This window comes from Balaenoptera physalus (assembly GCF_965194825.1).
Source record: "Balaenoptera physalus genome assembly, chromosome: 12".
NCBI classification, from domain to species: domain Eukaryota; kingdom Metazoa; phylum Chordata; class Mammalia; order Artiodactyla; family Balaenopteridae; genus Balaenoptera; species Balaenoptera physalus.
This window is the reverse complement of record NC_138897.1, coordinates 92375741-92394453: the sequence shown is the minus strand read 5'-3', so window position 1 is coordinate 92394453 and position 18713 is coordinate 92375741. Positions and strand designations below refer to the sequence as shown.

Genomic DNA, 18713 nt, shown 5'->3' with positions numbered 1-18713 from the left:
TTATAGAAGAAATCCAATTCTCACCAAACAGTACCCCTCTAATTAGGATAAAAATCACAATATGTGCTTTATACCCCTGAATAGCGCTGTCCCTTTGAATTTTTTTAGATTGTTTACTGCACAAATCATTGTTAAGCAACCATGAAACTACAGAAAGTGGGCGAAACAAAGAGAACCAGCTATCTACACAGGAACCAAATGCAAAAATGTAATAGGTCGATTCAGCAGACCACTGGCTTTTGCTGTTGCTGTTTTTTTAAGTAAAAAACTCTCAAGTGAGCAAAAAGAAGGGTTTCCTGGAAATGCACATGGAAAACTGAGAAATCCTTCTGAGGCCCTCAGGAAACAACCTTGTCTTCACCTCCAGGACTCTGGAATTCAGAGCCTCACTTCTGCCTTTACACAGAGGCAGGTGTTTTCCTTCAGCAATTGTGAAACAAAAACCAAAATCCAAATTCGATATTTGGTCTCTCTCCACTTCTTCCCATGAGCGGGGGCGGGGCAGGGGAGCGGGGGGAGGGGCATTTGCCCCTTTTCTGTGCTCTGAGCCTCTCTCATCCCCCTCCTCACACGGATCTCTTGGGAAATGCTCCTGCCTCAGGGCCTTGACACTTGGTGGCTTCATCTGTAATCCTCTCCCTGGAACCCTCCGTGGCTGGCACCTTCCCACTGTTCAGTTCTCTCCTTCTTCTCTTAACAGAGCTTTCCTTCCTAGATGACGTTTTCTGATAAGCTCTCCTCCCCACCTAAGCTCTGCTCATCACTCCATTCACAATACACGGGCTTAGTCTTCAAACTGCTTTCTACCATTTGAAATCAGCCTGTGGATTTCTGTACAACTGTGTTTAGATGCTGACTTTCCCGCTACAGTAGAAACACCTTGAGAAGAGGACTTGATCAGCCTTGCTTAGCACCGTATCCATGTGGCCCAGAACTGAGCCTGAAACAGAGAAAGCCCCGGAGTCCCCCCACACTGCAGAAGAAACCAAGGCAGAGGAGTCAGGTGGCTTGTCCTGAGTTGCAGAGCTGGAGCGTATCGTGCTGGGATTCCTACCCAGAGAGTCCTAACCAGCAGGCTGCCCCGCCCCTTTGCTCACACCCAAGTGCCAAGGCCCTCACAGAGGAGTTAGGGTGCCAGCCTCGCCGGGCCAGGCTGGGCTCTTTCTGTGTCCCAGGGGAGAGGGCACAGAAATACACCTGCTCCGTCAGCAGCAGGTTCCCAGTACGTACGGGAGAGATCAGGAGGGCAGAAGCTCACATCAGTGGGGGGGCTCCATGACCTCAACCTTCCACCCCGACCCTGTCCATCCAAGATCCTTCAGCATTCTGAGGCTTTTGTGGTAGGCAATGTCCCCCTAAAGATGCCCCTGATCAAATCCCTGAAACCCATGAATATGTTACATCCTATGGCAAAAGGATCTTTGCAGATGGAATTGAGGATAGGGGCCTTAAAAAAGGGAGGTTATTCTGGATTATCCCTGCGGGCCCAATATAATCACGTGAACCATTAAAAGTGGAAGAGGAAGGCCAAAGAGTCAGACAGAGAGATGCAGTAGCAGAAGAAGAGGCAGAAGATATTGGAAGCATGGGAGGGACCAACCTGCCACGACTGGCTTTGAAGATGGAGCAAGGGGGCTCTGAGTGGAGGAATGAGGGCATCCTCTAGACGCTGAGGGCAGTGGACGGCCAGCCCAGAAACAGGGACCTCCACCCACAACCATAAGAAACAACCTGAATGAGCAGAAAACCGTACTCTCCCCGAGAGCCTCCAGAAGGAATGCAGCGCTGCCAACACCTGGATGAGACTCGCATTGGACTTCTGACCTACAGAACCGTGAGGCAGTAAACGTGTGTTGTTTTCAGGCACTAAGTCTGTGGTCATTTGTTACAGCAGGAGCAGAGGACGACTGCAGATTTAGAGAGAAAATACTGTTTTGCCTAGATGACAGGGCTGGTCAATCTTTCGGGAGACTCGTGAATCGCTCAGTGTGCATTTGTAAAGAGAGCAGCAGGGGTTGTTATCAGATGTCTTCATCAATGAGCTGCAACCTGATTGGCACGCCAGGAACATTAAAAATAGACAGTGCATTGGCTTCTCTGTCATCTGAGTGCACCGCGGCAGACGGGGCGTCCTGCCTCGGAGACGTCCCAGGCACAGGCATATGTATGAGTAACCACAACATCAAAAGAAACCACCCCAGGGAAGGGAGCCCTTTACGTCTCCGTGAGCCCAGGCTCCTGGCATGCTATTCCCGGAAACCACCCAGCCAGGAGCCCAAGACGGCAAGCACAAGTTGAGCAAGGAGTTCTGGTTCAGAATGTGTTTCTGAAATAACAGGGCAAAAGGAAAGGCTGCGGTGAACTTCAGAGAAAGAGCTTGGAGATCATTTCAGCGGCATCTCATCACTAACATCTAGTATCCTCCGCTGTTCACGGAAAAGTCTCCTACTTTCTTTCTGAGAAACCACCCTGACTTGGTTCAGTCCATGTGGTTTGACTTGAGCCCACATTTTCTAGGGGTGGACACGTGACCAGGCTTAGTGGACATGTGACCAGACTTAGCCAATCAGAGTATCCCATCTTTTGGGTTTACAGTCATTGGTTCAGAGATGAGCTTCTGCCTCAAATCAGGCCAATCAGAGGCAGCCGCAGCATCTTTGCTGCAACCTCAGTGTTTAGGACAGTGGCTAGCACAGAGTAGGTGCTCGACGAATATTTAATAAATGAAAAATAGATGTGTGTTATTTTATTACAAGCAAATCAGATTTGGCAAATATATGTATGTATTTTTGGCAATGGTTTAACTAATGTCTGTACTGATTATCTCTATAGGTTTGCTTACTTTGGAGAGAGGAGGTGCTTCCCTTGACAGCGTGTACGTTTCCACCAGGGCAAGGATCATATTGCTACTGTTTCCTGCTGTAGCCCCAATGCCTGGTAGAATTCCTGACACCCTGTCAGCACTCAGGAAACATTGATTGAATGAATGAATGACACTCCCATTCCCAGCCTCAGTACTGTTGTTCTTCCTGGATCTTATGTTTGGAGCTGAGTATTTAGCTTGGATTCTGGTTCTTTGATTTGGGAATAGTGAACACAGCTGTATACAACTTTCTCAGTCTAATTCCATCAGAAACAAGTGCCAAGAATAGACTCATTGTACTTTGCCTCTAAGAAAGCCTCAGCCGACTGGTGGGGGTCCTTGATGCAGGATTCAGCCCAGTGGATCAAATATTTGATGTGTATTACATGCAAAACTGAGCCAAAGCACATGTAAATTCATCTAGATGTCTCCAACCACTTCAAGGAAAGTTCCTCATCTCAAAGTCTACAGAAAATGTGCCAGTGTGACCACTATATGGCCATGGCTTGAAAATTGTTAGATACATCAGGCAGCTAAATAGTGCAAATACCAACCATTCTGTCCCACCACCTAGCTTAGGAAGTAAGTCTCTGAGAGGCCCTAAGGTTCCCTGGGGACACCCACCTCTTCCCACCCACCCCCTGCCCTCCCCAGAGACAACCTGATGTTTATATGTATTATTTCCATGCATATTTTTTATTTTCTACTTTTACCACATACACATGTACTCACAGAAATGCATGAAATTGCTTTGCATGTTTTAAGCTAGTGTGGTGACATCTTGGTCTAGGTACACTCTGACAACTCGCTTTTTCGTTTTTCTATTCAGTCTTACGTTTTAAAGCCTGGTCCAAATTGAAACACGCGGCGCTAATTACTCTCCATGGCTGGTGAATGCGTCCTTGGATAAACACAGGCGCACCTGCATCTCCATTCGCCTGCTGGTGTGCATTTCAGCTTAAACGCCCTGTGATGCTGCCTTTCTGAACAGAGCACAAGAGTGTGAAATCAGACTCCGGGGATGGAAAGAGCTGGGTTCAAACCAGCTTCCTTAACTTTGTTCTCTCGTGAAAGCCACTTCACTTTCCTGACCTTCCTTTTTCTCATCTGGAAAGTGGGGAGCATTCTCATGAGTACTTCTGAAAACCGTTGTGAGGAATTAAGATGGGTGGATGAAAAGTTTTTAGGAACTTTCAAGATGCTGAAATAGGCGGAGCTGAAATTCCAGGGAGTGGAACTTCCGATCCCATTTTACTAATGCCCCACGAAGAGCAGTGGACCTTCACCAGCTTGCATTCATCAAGCCAAGCCCCGCTCATCCTCCCAAGCCTCCTCCTCCAGGAAGCCTCCTCTGGTTTTCCACCTGGACTTTACTGTCCTCTCTCTTCTCTTTCTCAGGTCACTTCCTGTCCACATCACTTCCTCGGGGGCTTGAACAGCAGCTTGTATGGTCAGAGAACCCCCAGCTCAGAGGTTTCCGTCTCCCTTGAAGCTGCCACACAGGCCTCCATAGTAGGTACTCTGCTGACTCATGTTGATGGACAGTCTTCTTTGGTTCAGCAAGAAAATTCTGATGCCTTCTGTAGAAGCTCATCAGTATTTCTTCGCCTCATTCTATAATTCCTAAATGGAATGTTGAATTCTGCTATCATATCTATTTCTGGATTCATTTATTCAATAGCTACATTTTTGCCTAGGGAAGAATATTTGTTAATTTACACATTTGCCTTCTCTCTACCTCTAGAGAGTCTGTGAGTTCCATGAGGGTCAGGATTATTTATCAGAAAAAAAAAGAGAGAGAAAGAGAGAGAGGAAGGGAGGGAGGGAGGGAAGAAGGGAAGGAAGGAATGAACGAACGAACGAACGAATGAATGAAGAAACTAAGAGAGGTAGGGGGGAAATTAACCAGAATTTGCACATAAGAAATGGTCAGAAAATACCTGTAAAATGAAAACTGCATTCTAGCCATCTCTAGGAACTACACAGATAGGTGGACAAACCCTGAAGGAGTCAGCTAGATTTCTTGAGTCTGAATCAAGGATCTTGGACCACTGAGGCTGACCACCAAGGGGCTGACTTGGGTACATCTAAGCCTCATTTTGTCTAATTTCTGATGATGAAGAAATTGTGGGCCAGTTTTTCCAAGGCCTGACATTGCTCCTGGTTCTAGATATGGTTTGATGCACAGACCAGATCTTAAATACCTCAGAGTCACCAAGTAAGACAGCTATCTCCTTCAAGTTCTCCTGCAACCCTCTGTACTGAGACGTCAAGGAGAAGTCTCAGTTCAGTGCTAACCTTTCTGTAACACTGATGCTTCTCCTTTGAAATAGAGAGAGCAGGTCTCCAGCCCAGGCCCTGCTGTAAGTAATGGTACCTAGATGGAACTCAATATTGTTGCTTTGCATATGTGGTATTTATTTTTATGATAACCTTTTCTTTATCACAAGTCAGTTTTCTGTTTATGGTGGTGGATGTCAAGTTTCCTGTTTAGATGAATTTATATGTTTTTTAAAGTGAGTTGACTTAAGTTGTGAGTAAATGATTCTACATGGGGTGCATATCATAGTTAAACTCATGAAGATGACCGATCGTAATGGCTGGACGACAAGGTCCTACTGTAGAGCACAGGGAACTATATTCAATGTCCTGGGATAAACCATCATGGAAAAGAATATAAAAAAGAATGTATATATACGTATAACTGAGTCACTTCTTGTACAGCAGAAATTAACACAACATTGTAAACCAAATACACTCTAATTAAAAATAAGAAAACAGATCAGGCCCATCACTGATATGACAAAAAGTAAAGTCACCAAAATGGTAGGCGGTTGGCATTATGGAAACACAAGACAAAGCATATCAGTACACCTGAAATGATAAATCATCTCTAATGCCAGGCAGGAGGAGGAAACCTTTCCCAGAATTAGACAAACGTCCCTCAAGGTCCTAACCTTTCATACCCATTACACTTTTATTTCCTGTGTCACCCATTCTTCTGGCATTGACAATCCCACATACTTCATTTTCAGATCAGAGTCTTACACTACGTCTAAATTCAACTGTTCCCCCAACAAACATGCCCTGACCACCAAGAGGACACATGGCAAGCCCAAGGTTGCACAGGTAGCTGGGGGGTGACTGGCATTCACACCAGTGCAGCTGGCATTTAGGCTCCATTCTCAACCTCTCTGCCCCACTGTCCTATGAGCTTTCTCAGATCTGAAGGGTCCCTCTGTGATGGGAAGAAGCACTGATTAGAAATCAGGAATGGGGGGCTTCCCTGGTGGCGCAGTGGTTGAGAATCTGCCTGCCAATGCAGGGGACACGGGTTCGAGCCCTGGTCTGGGAAGATCCCACATGCCGCGGAGCAACTGGGCCCGTGAGCCACAACGTCTGCGCGTCTGGAGCCTGTGCTCCGCAACAAGAGAGGCCGCAATAGTGAGAGGCCCACGCACCGCGATGAAGAGTGGCCCCCGCTTGCCACAACTAGAGAAAGTCCTCGCACAGAAATGAAGACCCAACACAGCCATAAATAAAAATAAATTAATTAAAAAAAGAAAAAGAAATCAGGAATGAACCTCCCCAAGATCTCTTTCAAACTTTCTTGATACCAAGACCAGTCCAATCCCAATGCAATGCTGCCCAGCCCCCAGCAGCACACACCCTCCAAACCACATGTCACGGCCACTGCTAGAAGTTTCTCAGGGCACTGTCAGATTCAGGTACCAATACTTAACCTGAAACCAATTACATGTTTTTGAACAAGAAATTGAATTCCCACTGAAATCAGCACTTCTTAAATTGAAACAGCAATGTAACGAACATGTGAGCAGAAAATTCACAAGGTACAAAAATGGCTCGCAAACCTAAGAAAAAGGGTTCAGACTGACTTATAATTAGATGCAATCTGAAACAACACTGAGATACCATCTCTCACCTAACAGACTGGCAAAAGTTAAAAAGCACCCCAACACATTCTGCTGGCGAGGCTGAGGGGGAACGTTCTCATATGTGGACGGCGAGAGTCCAGACTGGCACCGCCCCTCTGGAGGGAAACTTGGCAACACTTAAGAAAACGTCAGATGCACTACATGTTTTGACCCAGAAATCCCATTTCTAGGAAGCCACCCTGAAGATATTCCTCCAAATACATAAAAAATCCATGCATACAAATTTACTCCTTGTAGCACTGTTTGTAGCTGCAAAATATTGGAAACAATAAAAAATATCCCCACATAGGGGAGGGTCTGAATAGCTGGTGGCACGTCTATAAATGAAGCATTACACAGGTATAAAAAAGAATGGGGTGTGGGATGTTAACGGTAGGGGAAGTTGAGACATGTCCGGGGGCGGTGGGTATACGGGAACTCCCTGTACTTTCTGCTCAGTTTTGCTGTGAACCTAAAACTTCTGGGGTTTTTTTGTTGTTGTTTTTGGGTTTTTTTGGCTGCACCTTGCATCATGTGGGATCTTAGTTCCCCGACCAGGGATTGAACCCTCACCCTCAGCAGTGAAAGTGCGGAGTCCTAACCACTGCACCACTAGGGAAGTCCCTAAAACTGCTTTAAAAAAACAAAATCTATTTAAAAGGGGGATGGAGAAAGAATGAGGAACTGAACTGGAGGAATTTCCATGCTATATTGTTAAGTATACAAAAGTGCATCCATAATACACTCTCGTTCATGTCAGAAAGAAGATCTAAGAAAATGCACATGTATCTACTTATTGGTGCAAAATCATTATAGGAAGGAAAACCAGAAACTAAAGAGATTGGTGTGGAAGGGGGGTAAGGGAACAGGGGAGTAGGGATGAAGGCGGAAGGCACACCTCTCTGAGCAGACAATTTGTATAGCTCTGACTCAGAACCACAGCAGTGTTTCAGATATTCTAAAAGTAAACACATGATTTTTTAAAAATCAGGATGTAGGACAACCCAAAATGGAATATAAATGGTAATAATGAGCCAAACTATAGTACAAATGAGCCACCTGCTACCCTAAAGGAAGTGAGAAAGAAAAGATCTAGTCTAAGTAACTTTAGACACTGTATTTTGACTGGATAGTGTAAGGCTATAAACAACTAGCAATTCTGAAACCACACACACTAGGATTGAAGAAATACGTAAATGTATAAGAGAACACGAAAACCAGGTTTCTCACCATCAGAAAAAGAAGTTAAAAATAAGGAAAGGGGGAAGTTTAGCGTGAACCCTGGTGATTTATTGGAATCAGTGTTATCAATATGAATCATGTTTTGGCGGGGGAGAGATGACGGACGGATGAATGGATGGATGATGGATGGGTGGATGGATAATGGATGAATGGATGGATGGATAAATGAATGGATGGATGATGGATTAATGAATGGATGGATGGATAAATGGATGGATGATGGATGGATGGATGATGGATGAATGGATGGATGGATGGATAGATGAATGGATGGATGATGGATGGATTATGGGTGAATGGATGGATGGATGTTGGATGGATGGATGGATGGACAGATAGATAGATGAATGTGTGTGTATGTGGATACAAGGGCTAGTATGCATATGTACATTTCGTAGCTCTCTTTACTAAGTTGGCTTAGGAACAATGATACCTCAGTAGCAACCAGCACACCTAGCACTGAGACCTTGAGATGGAAGTGTAGGGCTAGGCAACATTCCTTAAAATCCCTGCTGTAGCACAAGAATATTTTCCATTTGAAGGGAGCAGACACACAGCCAGACCGACTTGGGACTAAAACATTCAGATTGAACCTTCTAAGTAGATCTTTAAATTCTCCTTGTGTTTCAAATACAGAAAAGACAATTAAAGGAAATGCAAATCTTAAGTAAGCTTTAATTACGGATAGGTTTACGACATCTCCTAAAGATCGATTTACAAAAAATTTAAGGCTGTGTCCTCTCTCTCAATTCAGGTGGCAAATCCTTCTGGGAATTCTAGGAGGTTTAGGCTTCTGACCCACCACACCTCAAGCAAAATGGAAGACAAATTTTGTCTGAAAGCTGATACGGAAAGTCATAAACATCAGCTGGCAGATCCTCATTTGTCCCAGAGCCAGCTGACCACAAAATACTGTATCAGAATTTAGGAACATGTCATGAAGCCACAGGGACGTGTATTGATAAATACCTCGTGCTCGGACAAGCCATCCTCCCTCCGTTTAATCTCAAAATTCAGTGCAGTGGCATCAGTCTTTTTCCCCTCAGTGGGTGTTACAACCGATGTCCATGTACTGAATGAGAAATGAAGCTCTATTTGGTCCCATATTTCCTGAGATTGCTTTCCCACCCCACCCTTGTCACTGCCCTGACTGGGAGCCCAGGAGAGAACTAAGTGCAGAGTTTTGGAAAGACAGCCAGAGTCCATGGTGTGCACCGGGCAGAGAGAAACTTCTGGGCGAAGATCTCCTGACCTGGCAGTGCCAACAGACGCTGTCTCTGGGGGAGGCCCAGAGACAGCTTCAAGGGCAACACTCATGACCTTCTGGAATCCAGCAATTCACCACCACCCCGAATTCTTGGTGACCAATGATTTCCTCTCCAGCTCTATAAACCTGTCATATCAAAAACTGTTATATATGGGGACACATTGTACGCATGGCCTTTAGGGGGTGGTTTTTTTTCACTCAACCTAAAGCCCCTGAGATCAATTCAAGCTGTTGTATCAACAGTACATCCCGGGACTTCCCTGGCCGTCCAGTGGTTAGGACTCCGCACTTCCACTGCAGGCGGCTGGGGTTCAGACCCTGGTGGGGGAACTAAGATCCCTGCATGTCCCGAGGCTCGGCCAAATAAAACAATTTTTTTAAAACTCCTTTTATTGCCGAGTAGTGTCCCATGGTATGGATGTTCTACGTATTAACTATTCACCCATCAAAGGACCTGTGGATTGTTTCCAGTTTAAGGTTACTACAAATAAAGCTGCTACGAACATTCATGTACAGGTAAATAAGTAATAAAATAAGTGAATGCCCAGGAGTGCCATTGCTGGCTTGCATGGTAAATGTTCGAATTTCATGTTTGAATTTCGAAGAAACTGCCCAACTATTTTCCAGATTGGCTGTACCATTTTACATTCCCACCAGCATGCATGAGAAATCCATTTCTCCAAATTCACACAAACATTTGGCAGTGTGTGTGTGCGTGCGCATAAATATATATATACAATAAATGATTATATACATACACGTATAAATTTTAGCTATCTTAACAGGTGTGTAGTTATTTCTCATCTCATCTTGGTCTTAGTTTGCACTTCCCTAATTGCTAGTGATGTAAAACATCTTTTTCATATGCTTACTTGCCATTCATATTTTTCTTCAACGAAATGTCTTTTCTTGTTGTTTGTCCAGTCTTGCCAAAATACACCATATTTAAAATATTATTGAACTTTGATTTTTTTCCATCAGATATGTTGTTTGCAAATATTTTCTTTCAGTCTATAATTTCTTTTCATCTTCTTAACAGAGTCTTTTGCAGATTAAATACCTTTAATTTTGATGAGGTCCAATTTATCTTTTTTTTCTCTTTTATGCATCAAGCTCTCAGTGTCAAGTTTAAGAATTGCTCACCAAGTCTTAGGTCCTAAAGATGTTCTAGGTTTCCTGATAAAAGTTGTATTAGTTTACATTTTACATTTAAATCTGTGATCCATTCTGAGTTAATTTTTGTAAAAAGTGTGACATTTAGGTCAAGGTTCATTTATTTTGCCTTTGGTGTCCAATGACCCCAGCACCATACATTGAAAAATGACTGTTTGTTTTTTAATTAAGATATGATATACCTCTGCTGAGTAATTTTCTTGTGGACAGTCTTCTGTTAGTCTGCCACTGCCATGTCACCCTAATAATTGAGACTTTCCCAGGTTTTAATGTGCTAACACTCTATCTCAACAAGTAAAAAAAATAGGTGTTAGTCTCAGGGTTTTTTTAACCCAAAATGTGATGTCAAAATACTTATATCTTCTTCTTACACCCTCTTGTTGCATGCATTCGACCTTTCAGCTAGCATTCTCATTTGTACAAAAGAAAGCGACATCCTCTTCCCCTTTAATGAGAATACAAGGTCTAAGTGGCCATGTCTCTGTCCTCTCTTTATACTGGTATCCCTGCTGGCCCACTCCCTCCCTTTAGATTTAGACTGTATTTCTGTGCATGCACATGATTTGTCCTTCAGTCTCACGCCAAAGGCTTTCTGACATTAGAAACTATTTTTTCTCTTCTTGAATATACATCTCCCGAGCACTGGGCAAAATCTCACCTGCTTCATGCCTTCAACCACTGGCCGACCCCAGGGCAAGTACCTCACAGTGAACAAATCAGTGATGAACTAGTGATAGTCATGAGGGCACTGACCACCACGTCTTCTTGTTTGGCAATGCCCTGATGACAACTTTGTCTCCAACTACAGCCCGCTGAGCTCAGAATGTTCCTGGGCCCCATAAAGGCCAAGGGTGCCAACCTCTCTGCAAGTGGAACGTGATTTCATCCAGCCTCTCCTTCCCTAGCTGGATGACACTGCCCATCCTGCTATTATTGATGGCACAGTGGTCACCCAGTTGCATTTGGAAATGAGCCTTCAAGACTCCTTTCTGATGGGTCCACAGACATCTTAAAGCAAACCCTGTGAGAAAACTGGAACTTCTGGACAGGAGATGGTATCCTCATTTGAACAGGAGTTCCAATCCCATGACACAGTCTGACATCTCTGAAAAGCATAGCAATTTTCCCATGATGCTTGGTCTTCCTAATCTATTTCTTCAATGTAGAAAATAATCTGCACTTTGGATCAGCTCAGGCAAATTACATACCTCACATGAACTTTTGAGTTCCTATTAAAATGAAACTAACATGTTTGCCTTCAAAAGCTTAAATCTGGCATTCATCCCCCAAAAAAGAAAGTATTCTCCAAAAGAAAAATACTAGCCCATAAGGATAGCTTGCATGTAATGCTGGCAACCAATTAGCTTTGAATATAAATAATGACTTACCTCTGCACTGTGAACTTGAGTTCCTTAGAAAACACTGGTTCCTTCCAGGAAGGTGGTATCTGCTCTGAGGATGTGACCTGTCACAGGAAGAGAGTTCACAGTGAGAACAATCTTTGTATGATGTCAATGGCTTCCTTGGTCTTCTATGGCTAAGTAGGAAGACGAAGGAAAGAAAAAGAAAGATGCTGAGTTAGATCAAAAAGCAGTTTACAAATGAAGTAGAGAAATCTGAGCTGCATTTCGTTAGTGATGTCATATATATGTGAAAGGAATTTGTTCTGTAATTTGCAGGAAATGACTCTCCATGGTACATGAGTAATGTGGTAGCATCCTTGGAAAGAGCCTGCATGCTACGTATGAGTGTGAAGTGGAAGCTGCATGAGTGACCACTTGCATATGGCTAAAATGTATTCGAATGGTCTTTTATATCCTCTTCTCTCACTCAGAGTTCATTTTTGTTGAGCAGCCAGGACCCTGGGCCCAAACATCACTTCTTTTTAACTCTCATGCCCCTTCCTCCGTCCTTGGGTAAATCTGCCACAGAATCCGGGTCTCTGCCCACTTAGACTCTCAGCCTCCTGGCCTCAGAGCTGGGATCCATTGAAGTCCAAGTAGTACAAGGGTTTGGGCAAAGTCAGCCCGACGTGACCACAGAAATTAATTCAGGGATCCCCATGCAACCCACAGGGACAGGAAACTCTCTCTGAGGAGGAAACCTGTTGCTAATGCAAGAAGCTGGGAGACCAAGAACCCAGGGGCTGCCCGAGCTGTCTACGCAAGCCCGCACCAGAAAGGAGAGAAACCCACCGGGACCGTGCAGACTGCTCATAAGCCCTGGGGTTGACAGGCGGCCTCCCCAGGGCCAGCGTATCGTCTGTCCCATGCTCTTAGATCCGGGACGCTGGGCTTCCCCAGAAGCCCCGTCCCAGAACCGACACTTGCATCTCATTGGGCATATTCATGTCATGTGACTATTCCTTTCTGCAAGGGTGTCTGGGAAATGTAGTATTTTTTTTATCCTGAGATGGGCATGCTGGGTTGCAAACACAATCTGGATTCTGTAAGTGAAGAAGGGAGGAAAATGATTACAGATAAAGTAGCATTAGAGTTGGCCACATTAATAAACAGCCCTACTAGGAGGTAACTGCCAAAAGAAATAAAAAACAAAAACCGATAAAGAGTTTTAAATGGCTCCCCTTGGGAGCAAGGCTAGAAATAGGGAGAAATGGAGAAGGACAATTTTGCTTTTAAATATATGCCTTTTGGATGATCGATGTTTGATTCTAAATAAATCACATGTAGTCCCATGAGCTGAGAGAATTTAGCAATCCTTCCATTCAATGTGCCGTTTCCTCATCCCTGCTCCCATGTGATGCTTGCACTTGACATAGTTGCTCCAGGTACACAGCTATTTCCTCTGATCTGGATTACTGGTTGGCTTGAAATAGAATCAAAGGGTTTCTTTTTTTCTGTACAGTCTCCTTGAATAAGAATATTTATCTGCACTGGAAGTGGGAGGGGGTTTAGAATAGTGATGAAGACAGAACTTTCTCAACATGAGGACAGTTTTATACACTGAGTGTTGGCCCAGTTGTGGAGTGACTCTTTCAAATAGCAGATCTTAGAAGATTTATGTTTCACCTGATGTTGGCACCTTAAGTTTTTTTCATGGAAGGGCCTGCTTAGTTGAGCATAAATTACAGGGACACTACACGCTCCAGTTTGTTTAAACAGCTTGTTAAAATCTATCCTCCTCATATGAGGATGTCAATTTCTAAAGTCTGCAAGTATGCAGTCAAGATTATGCCTGAAAAGTACCTTAAATTGCCCATAAAGAACAGAACGATTCCACCTCTTAATAAATCCAGAACAGCCAGCTTTTTCTGGAGTGTTGTGTCAGACTATTGTTTCTTTGGCCCATCTCTAGATGAATTTGAGTTTAGGCACATTTAAAAAAAAAACAACAACAACAGGTATACATACACACGCACACAACTTGTGCATACACACACAGAGACTGAAAGCTGTCTCAAGACTAGACTGATAGAAGGAGAATTTCAAATTTCAAGGAAGGTGGATTTCTGAAGAGCAAATGCAACTTTTTAACATCAGTTGGTGGTGTGTCTCAGTACCTCTATCAAAGTGCATCAAGCCCAGCTTAAAGAGTCTCAGGAAGGAGAGAAAAAAAGATTCCCATCGAGTTGGATTTAGTTTTTGACCGTCAGCTCGTGCAGGGGCTGGAGTGGAACCTGGGCAGGGAAGCAAGATGCGGAGATGCCCTGGCCCCGCTGCCAGTGCCTTTAACCCATGCGGCCTGCAGACCCTTCGCTACTGCGCAGGCGACAACACAAACACATTTTCGCTTTCTGTCCTCCTGCATCCGCACCCCAGGACCCTGGCAGAAGCCGTGCGCCGCCAGCGTCCCTGCGGGGCTGAGGCCTGGCCCCTCGCAGGTCCCCAGGGCCACCAAAGCCAGTGCTGGGCGAGAAAGGGCGCTTGATGCCACCTGCGCCAGGAGCTTGGAGACCACTCTCCCGCCCCACCCCCCCGAGTCGGCGCGGTGACCCCCGCCCCAAGTGTGCACAGTGAAAATAACAATAGTCGTATCACCAGCTGGTCTGCTACTGAATGCTCCAGGCGCTGGGCTGTGTCCGACGTGTCCATGACATTCCCTCCACTCCAAGAGGCCACGCGTTCCCCTGGCAGACCGGGCACTGGGGTGAAAGGCTGCAGGTAGAGGATTCCTGGGAAGCCCGGTTCTGTTCCAGAGACTCGCACCCACCAGCGTCTCTGGGCCCGACAACCCCTACCTGCAACCCCCAAATCACATCGGACCGAATCTGGGGTGTCAGGGGGAGTCCCCGAATTCTGCCAAGCTCGGGTTTGCTGCAGCTGCGTTGTGAGCGCGCCTGCCTCGGTGCTCCACGAGCAGCTCTGGGACCTGGGGTTGGGCAGAAGGGGTGCGAAAAGGTGCACCCCTTCTGCACCAGTTTGACAAGGTGCAGATGGGGGGTTGGAGGTGATCCTATGCTTGGCGGAAAAGGGGGTTCACATAACCGGACCCCGCTTACTGGATCCCAGGTGTCATAATGTGTTCAGTGTGGGCTGGGGGTAGACCCCACGAAAGCCCGAGTGGAGGGCAGTAAACGCATGCCCTCAGCCACGCCCCCTCCTCACTTCCGGGATCAGAACGCAGTCCGAATCCAGGTGCTTCAGATGGCTTCAGGTAGGGGCTCTGAAGATCCTGGAACGGACACGTTTGCCCCAGCCCCCCACGAGGCTGCCCCAGGGTCTGCCCATTCAGGGAAGGGGCCCCGCAAAGGCGCTGCCGGTGGCAGCAGCGCCCTCTCCAGATTTCCCCAACAAACCTCAAGTTCAAGCGACCCCCGCCCAAGGGCCGGCGCGACAGACGCCCCCGCCCCTGCCTTACCTCTGCCCGGCAGGGTGCCCCGCACAGCCCCGGGGCCCTGTGTCTGGAGCGCATCATGCAGCCCCCGGGTTCACGCCTCCCGCCCGCGGCCCCCGCGGCTGCCCCCGACCCCGGGGCGACCCGGGCAGCCGAACTGGGCGGGTCCGAAGGTCGTGCCGGATCCCCGCTGGGTGGTCCTCGCCCCGGCGGCTCCGGCTCTGGCGGCGGCTGGGGCTCGGACCCCACAACTTTCCTCCAGCCTCTGTGGCCTCCCGGGCTCCGGACGCTCCGGACTCCCGGCACCGCCCCGCCCTGGCCCCGCCCCTCCCCAGGCCCGGCCCCGCCCACAGGTGCCCCGCGCCGGCCCCGCCCCGCCGGAGGTGGTGTAAGAAAGTGCGCCCACCCGCGGGAGAGCATCCCTCTAGGCCTGCAGAAGCTTCGGGAGAGAAAGAGGGAAGGCGAGAGGGGCGGTTCCCATAGGACCTTCAGAAATTCGCTTCTCTGCCGCTAAACACTACTTTGTGCACCTTCTTGCCTTACCTCTGCGCTGCGTAGCCCTGGTGAGTTCTGATATGGTTCACCAACTCACTGCGGGAGGGGAGGGTGGTCGACACTCTTTGAGATGTTCGGATGTCTGGAATTAGAATGGGGTAAAAACTCTGTGTGTGTGCGTGTGTGTGTGTAAAAGCACACAATTCTATGTGGCCACAGGCACTGGGAGATCGTGGTTGCCTCGGGAAGGAGACTGGACGGTTGAGATTGGGGAAAAAGTAACTCTACTTGCCGGCCAGGAGCAGAGCGCAACTGAGGAAACGCTTCCAACCAAAAAGGTTAACTGTAAATTACTGACTCTTATAGTTCTAGATGCGAGCAGAAAATTAATTTTTAAACGAAGTATGCTAATTCCCCAGTTCTCCACTTCATGTGGCTACAAGACCCAGGGGAGAAGACTCAGTGGACGTAGCCGCCCGTGGCCACACGTAGCAGCAGGGACGGCTCTTTCTTGCATGGTTTATCACAGGATATTGCATATAGTTCCCTGTGCTGTACAGTAGGACCTTGTTGTTTCTCCATTCTATATATACTAGTTTGCATTTGCTAATCCAAACTCCCTCTCCTCCCTCCCCTCCCGCTTGGCATCCACAGATCTGTTCTCTACGTCTGTGACCCTGTTTCTGTTTCGTAGATAGGTTCATTTGTGTGATATTTTAGATTCCATATGTAGGTGATATCATATGGTATTTGTCTTTCTCTGTCTGACTTGCTTCACTTAGTATGATCATCTCTAGATCCATCCAGGTTTGCTGTAGGGATTGGTGCCCTGAATTCAGATGTGCTGTAGAGGGTGGAGGATGGGACAAGAAGATGTCATTAATGTGAGCTGGAAGGAGCTGGGTGACGGAGCTGGGACCCCTGGCATGGCTGGGAAAGGGATCGTCGTTTTCATCTCCCCCCGGATGTGCCCTTGGATGCTGAGAACTCGGAAGCCTGGGAGAAACTGCCTCTCACCGCCTTCTCCATCTCTGATTAAGGAAGCAAGTGTGCCTTTGGAGTGGATTAGAACATTCACGGAGATCAGAAAGATACATAGGGCTAGGGTACGAGGTAGGATGGGGCAGAGTTAGCAGAACCGTTCATTAGAGTTACCGTAAACAAGTCAGCGTTTGTTTGACTCACATAACAAGGAGTGTGGAGGTAGGGAGCCCAGGATTCGGACAGTGGCTCAGTTCATAAGAACCCAGGACGGTTCCATTTTCTGCCCCCATCATTAGCAGGTTGGCTTGTCATGTCACCATGGTGAGATGGCTGTTGTACCTGCAGGTGTCTTGTCTGTTTTCCAGGCAGGTGGAGGGGAGCAGGGCACAAGGACAGCAAGGCTGCCTGTGGAGCTTGGGGGTTTATTTAGGAAGGGGTGTCCTCCCCAGCAGACGTCTAAAAGACCCTGGGTGGCAGGCCCACCAGTGCCTACATCCGGGGTGGGACCACCGTGATGTCTCAGCAGGCTGACGTTATTAGGCTGAGCAAACTGGGGCTGGGGCTGGGCAGGACCCAGGGGAAGCGGGGGAGGCGGGAGGGAGGAGGGGCTTTGCCAAGCTGGCCGCTGCCTGGCGTCCAGCAGGAATCATTGTTCCACCCGGGGCGCTGGCTCCTGAGAGGGGGCGGGAAGGAGGGGGGCTGAGGCGGTCCACGGTGAAGGAGGAAGGAAGTCGAATTCAGCCCCCACCACCTTCCGTCGGTCATAGTTTCACCCTGTGCGTGTGAACCCTTTGCACGCCCGGCGTGCACCTGGGTGCCGAGCGGTCCTCAGCCCTGCAGCGTCCTTCATCTCCGGCCAACAGGGGCGCCCGGGGCAGGGAACAGGGGCCACACCTGATGGCTGTTCCGAAAGGTGTGCCAGGTTGTGGCCATGAGGCAGGGCCTGGAGGAAGTCAGATGGGTTGCATCCTCGTGACGTCAGTCCAAGTGCTCCAGGGCCCAGGTGACATCCCTACACCCAGACTTCCCTCCGTCTCACCACTGACTCTCTGGCAGCAAACAAGCTCCAAAAGTAAAAATCCGATGACCTACTGTATAGCACAAGGAACTCTACTCAGTAATCTGTAATAACCTATATGGGAGAAGAGTCTGAGAAAGAATGGATACATGGGGACTTCCCTGGTGGTGCAGTGGTTAAGAATCCGCCTGCCAATGCAGGGGACACGGGTTCGAGCCCTGGTCCGGAAAGATCCCACATGCCACAGAGCAACTAAGCCCACGTGCCACAACTACTGAGCCCGCACGCCTAGAGCCTGTGCTCCGCAACAAGAGAAGCCACCGCAATGAGAAGCTCTCACATCACAGCAAAGAGTAGCCCCTGCTCGCCGCAACTAGAGAAAGCCCGCAAGCAGCAATGAAGACCCAACGCAGCCAAAAATAAATAAATAAATTTATTTAAAAAAAATAATAATGGATATATGTAGATGTATAACTGAATCACTTAGCTGTACACCTGAAACTAACACAACGTTGTAAATCAACTATAATATAAAATAAAAATTAAATTTAAAAAATCAAATGATTCCCAAAAGATCAGCCTTTGGTTCCCTCCCTATGTCAGATTATTTGACATATTTGGTTTTATTTAAAAACAACAACAACTGGGTTTTGAAATGGCCATTGTCTGCCTTTAAAAAATACACACAAATCCCATTTCCTCCCTCAGAACTGTCTTTACAGTGTATCTCAAGTGGAAATTTGAATACATTGACACAAGCCAAGCATTTGCATCAACTTTTTTTTTCTCTTTTACTTTGTACTTTCTTTTTTTTTTTAGACACCTTTATTGGAGTATAATTGCTTTACAATGGTGTGTTAGTTTCTGCTGTATAACAAAGTGAATCAGCTATACATATAGGTATATCCCCATACCTCTTCCTTCCTGCATCTCCCTCCCTCC

At 46.9% G+C, this 18713-nt stretch overlaps 1 long non-coding RNA gene across 1 annotated transcript in view; it reads right to left on the bottom strand.

Annotated features, from left to right (window-relative positions):
* The window catches only part of LOC309640109, a 394077-nt gene extending 376061 nt beyond the window's left edge, over positions 1-18016 (bottom strand). Inside the window, exon 1 of the long non-coding RNA XR_014252034.1 lies at positions 17921-18016. This is a non-coding gene — a long non-coding RNA (uncharacterized lncRNA). The remainder of the gene's footprint in view (positions 1-17920) is intronic.
* Between the last annotated feature and the right edge of the window lie 697 nt (positions 18017-18713).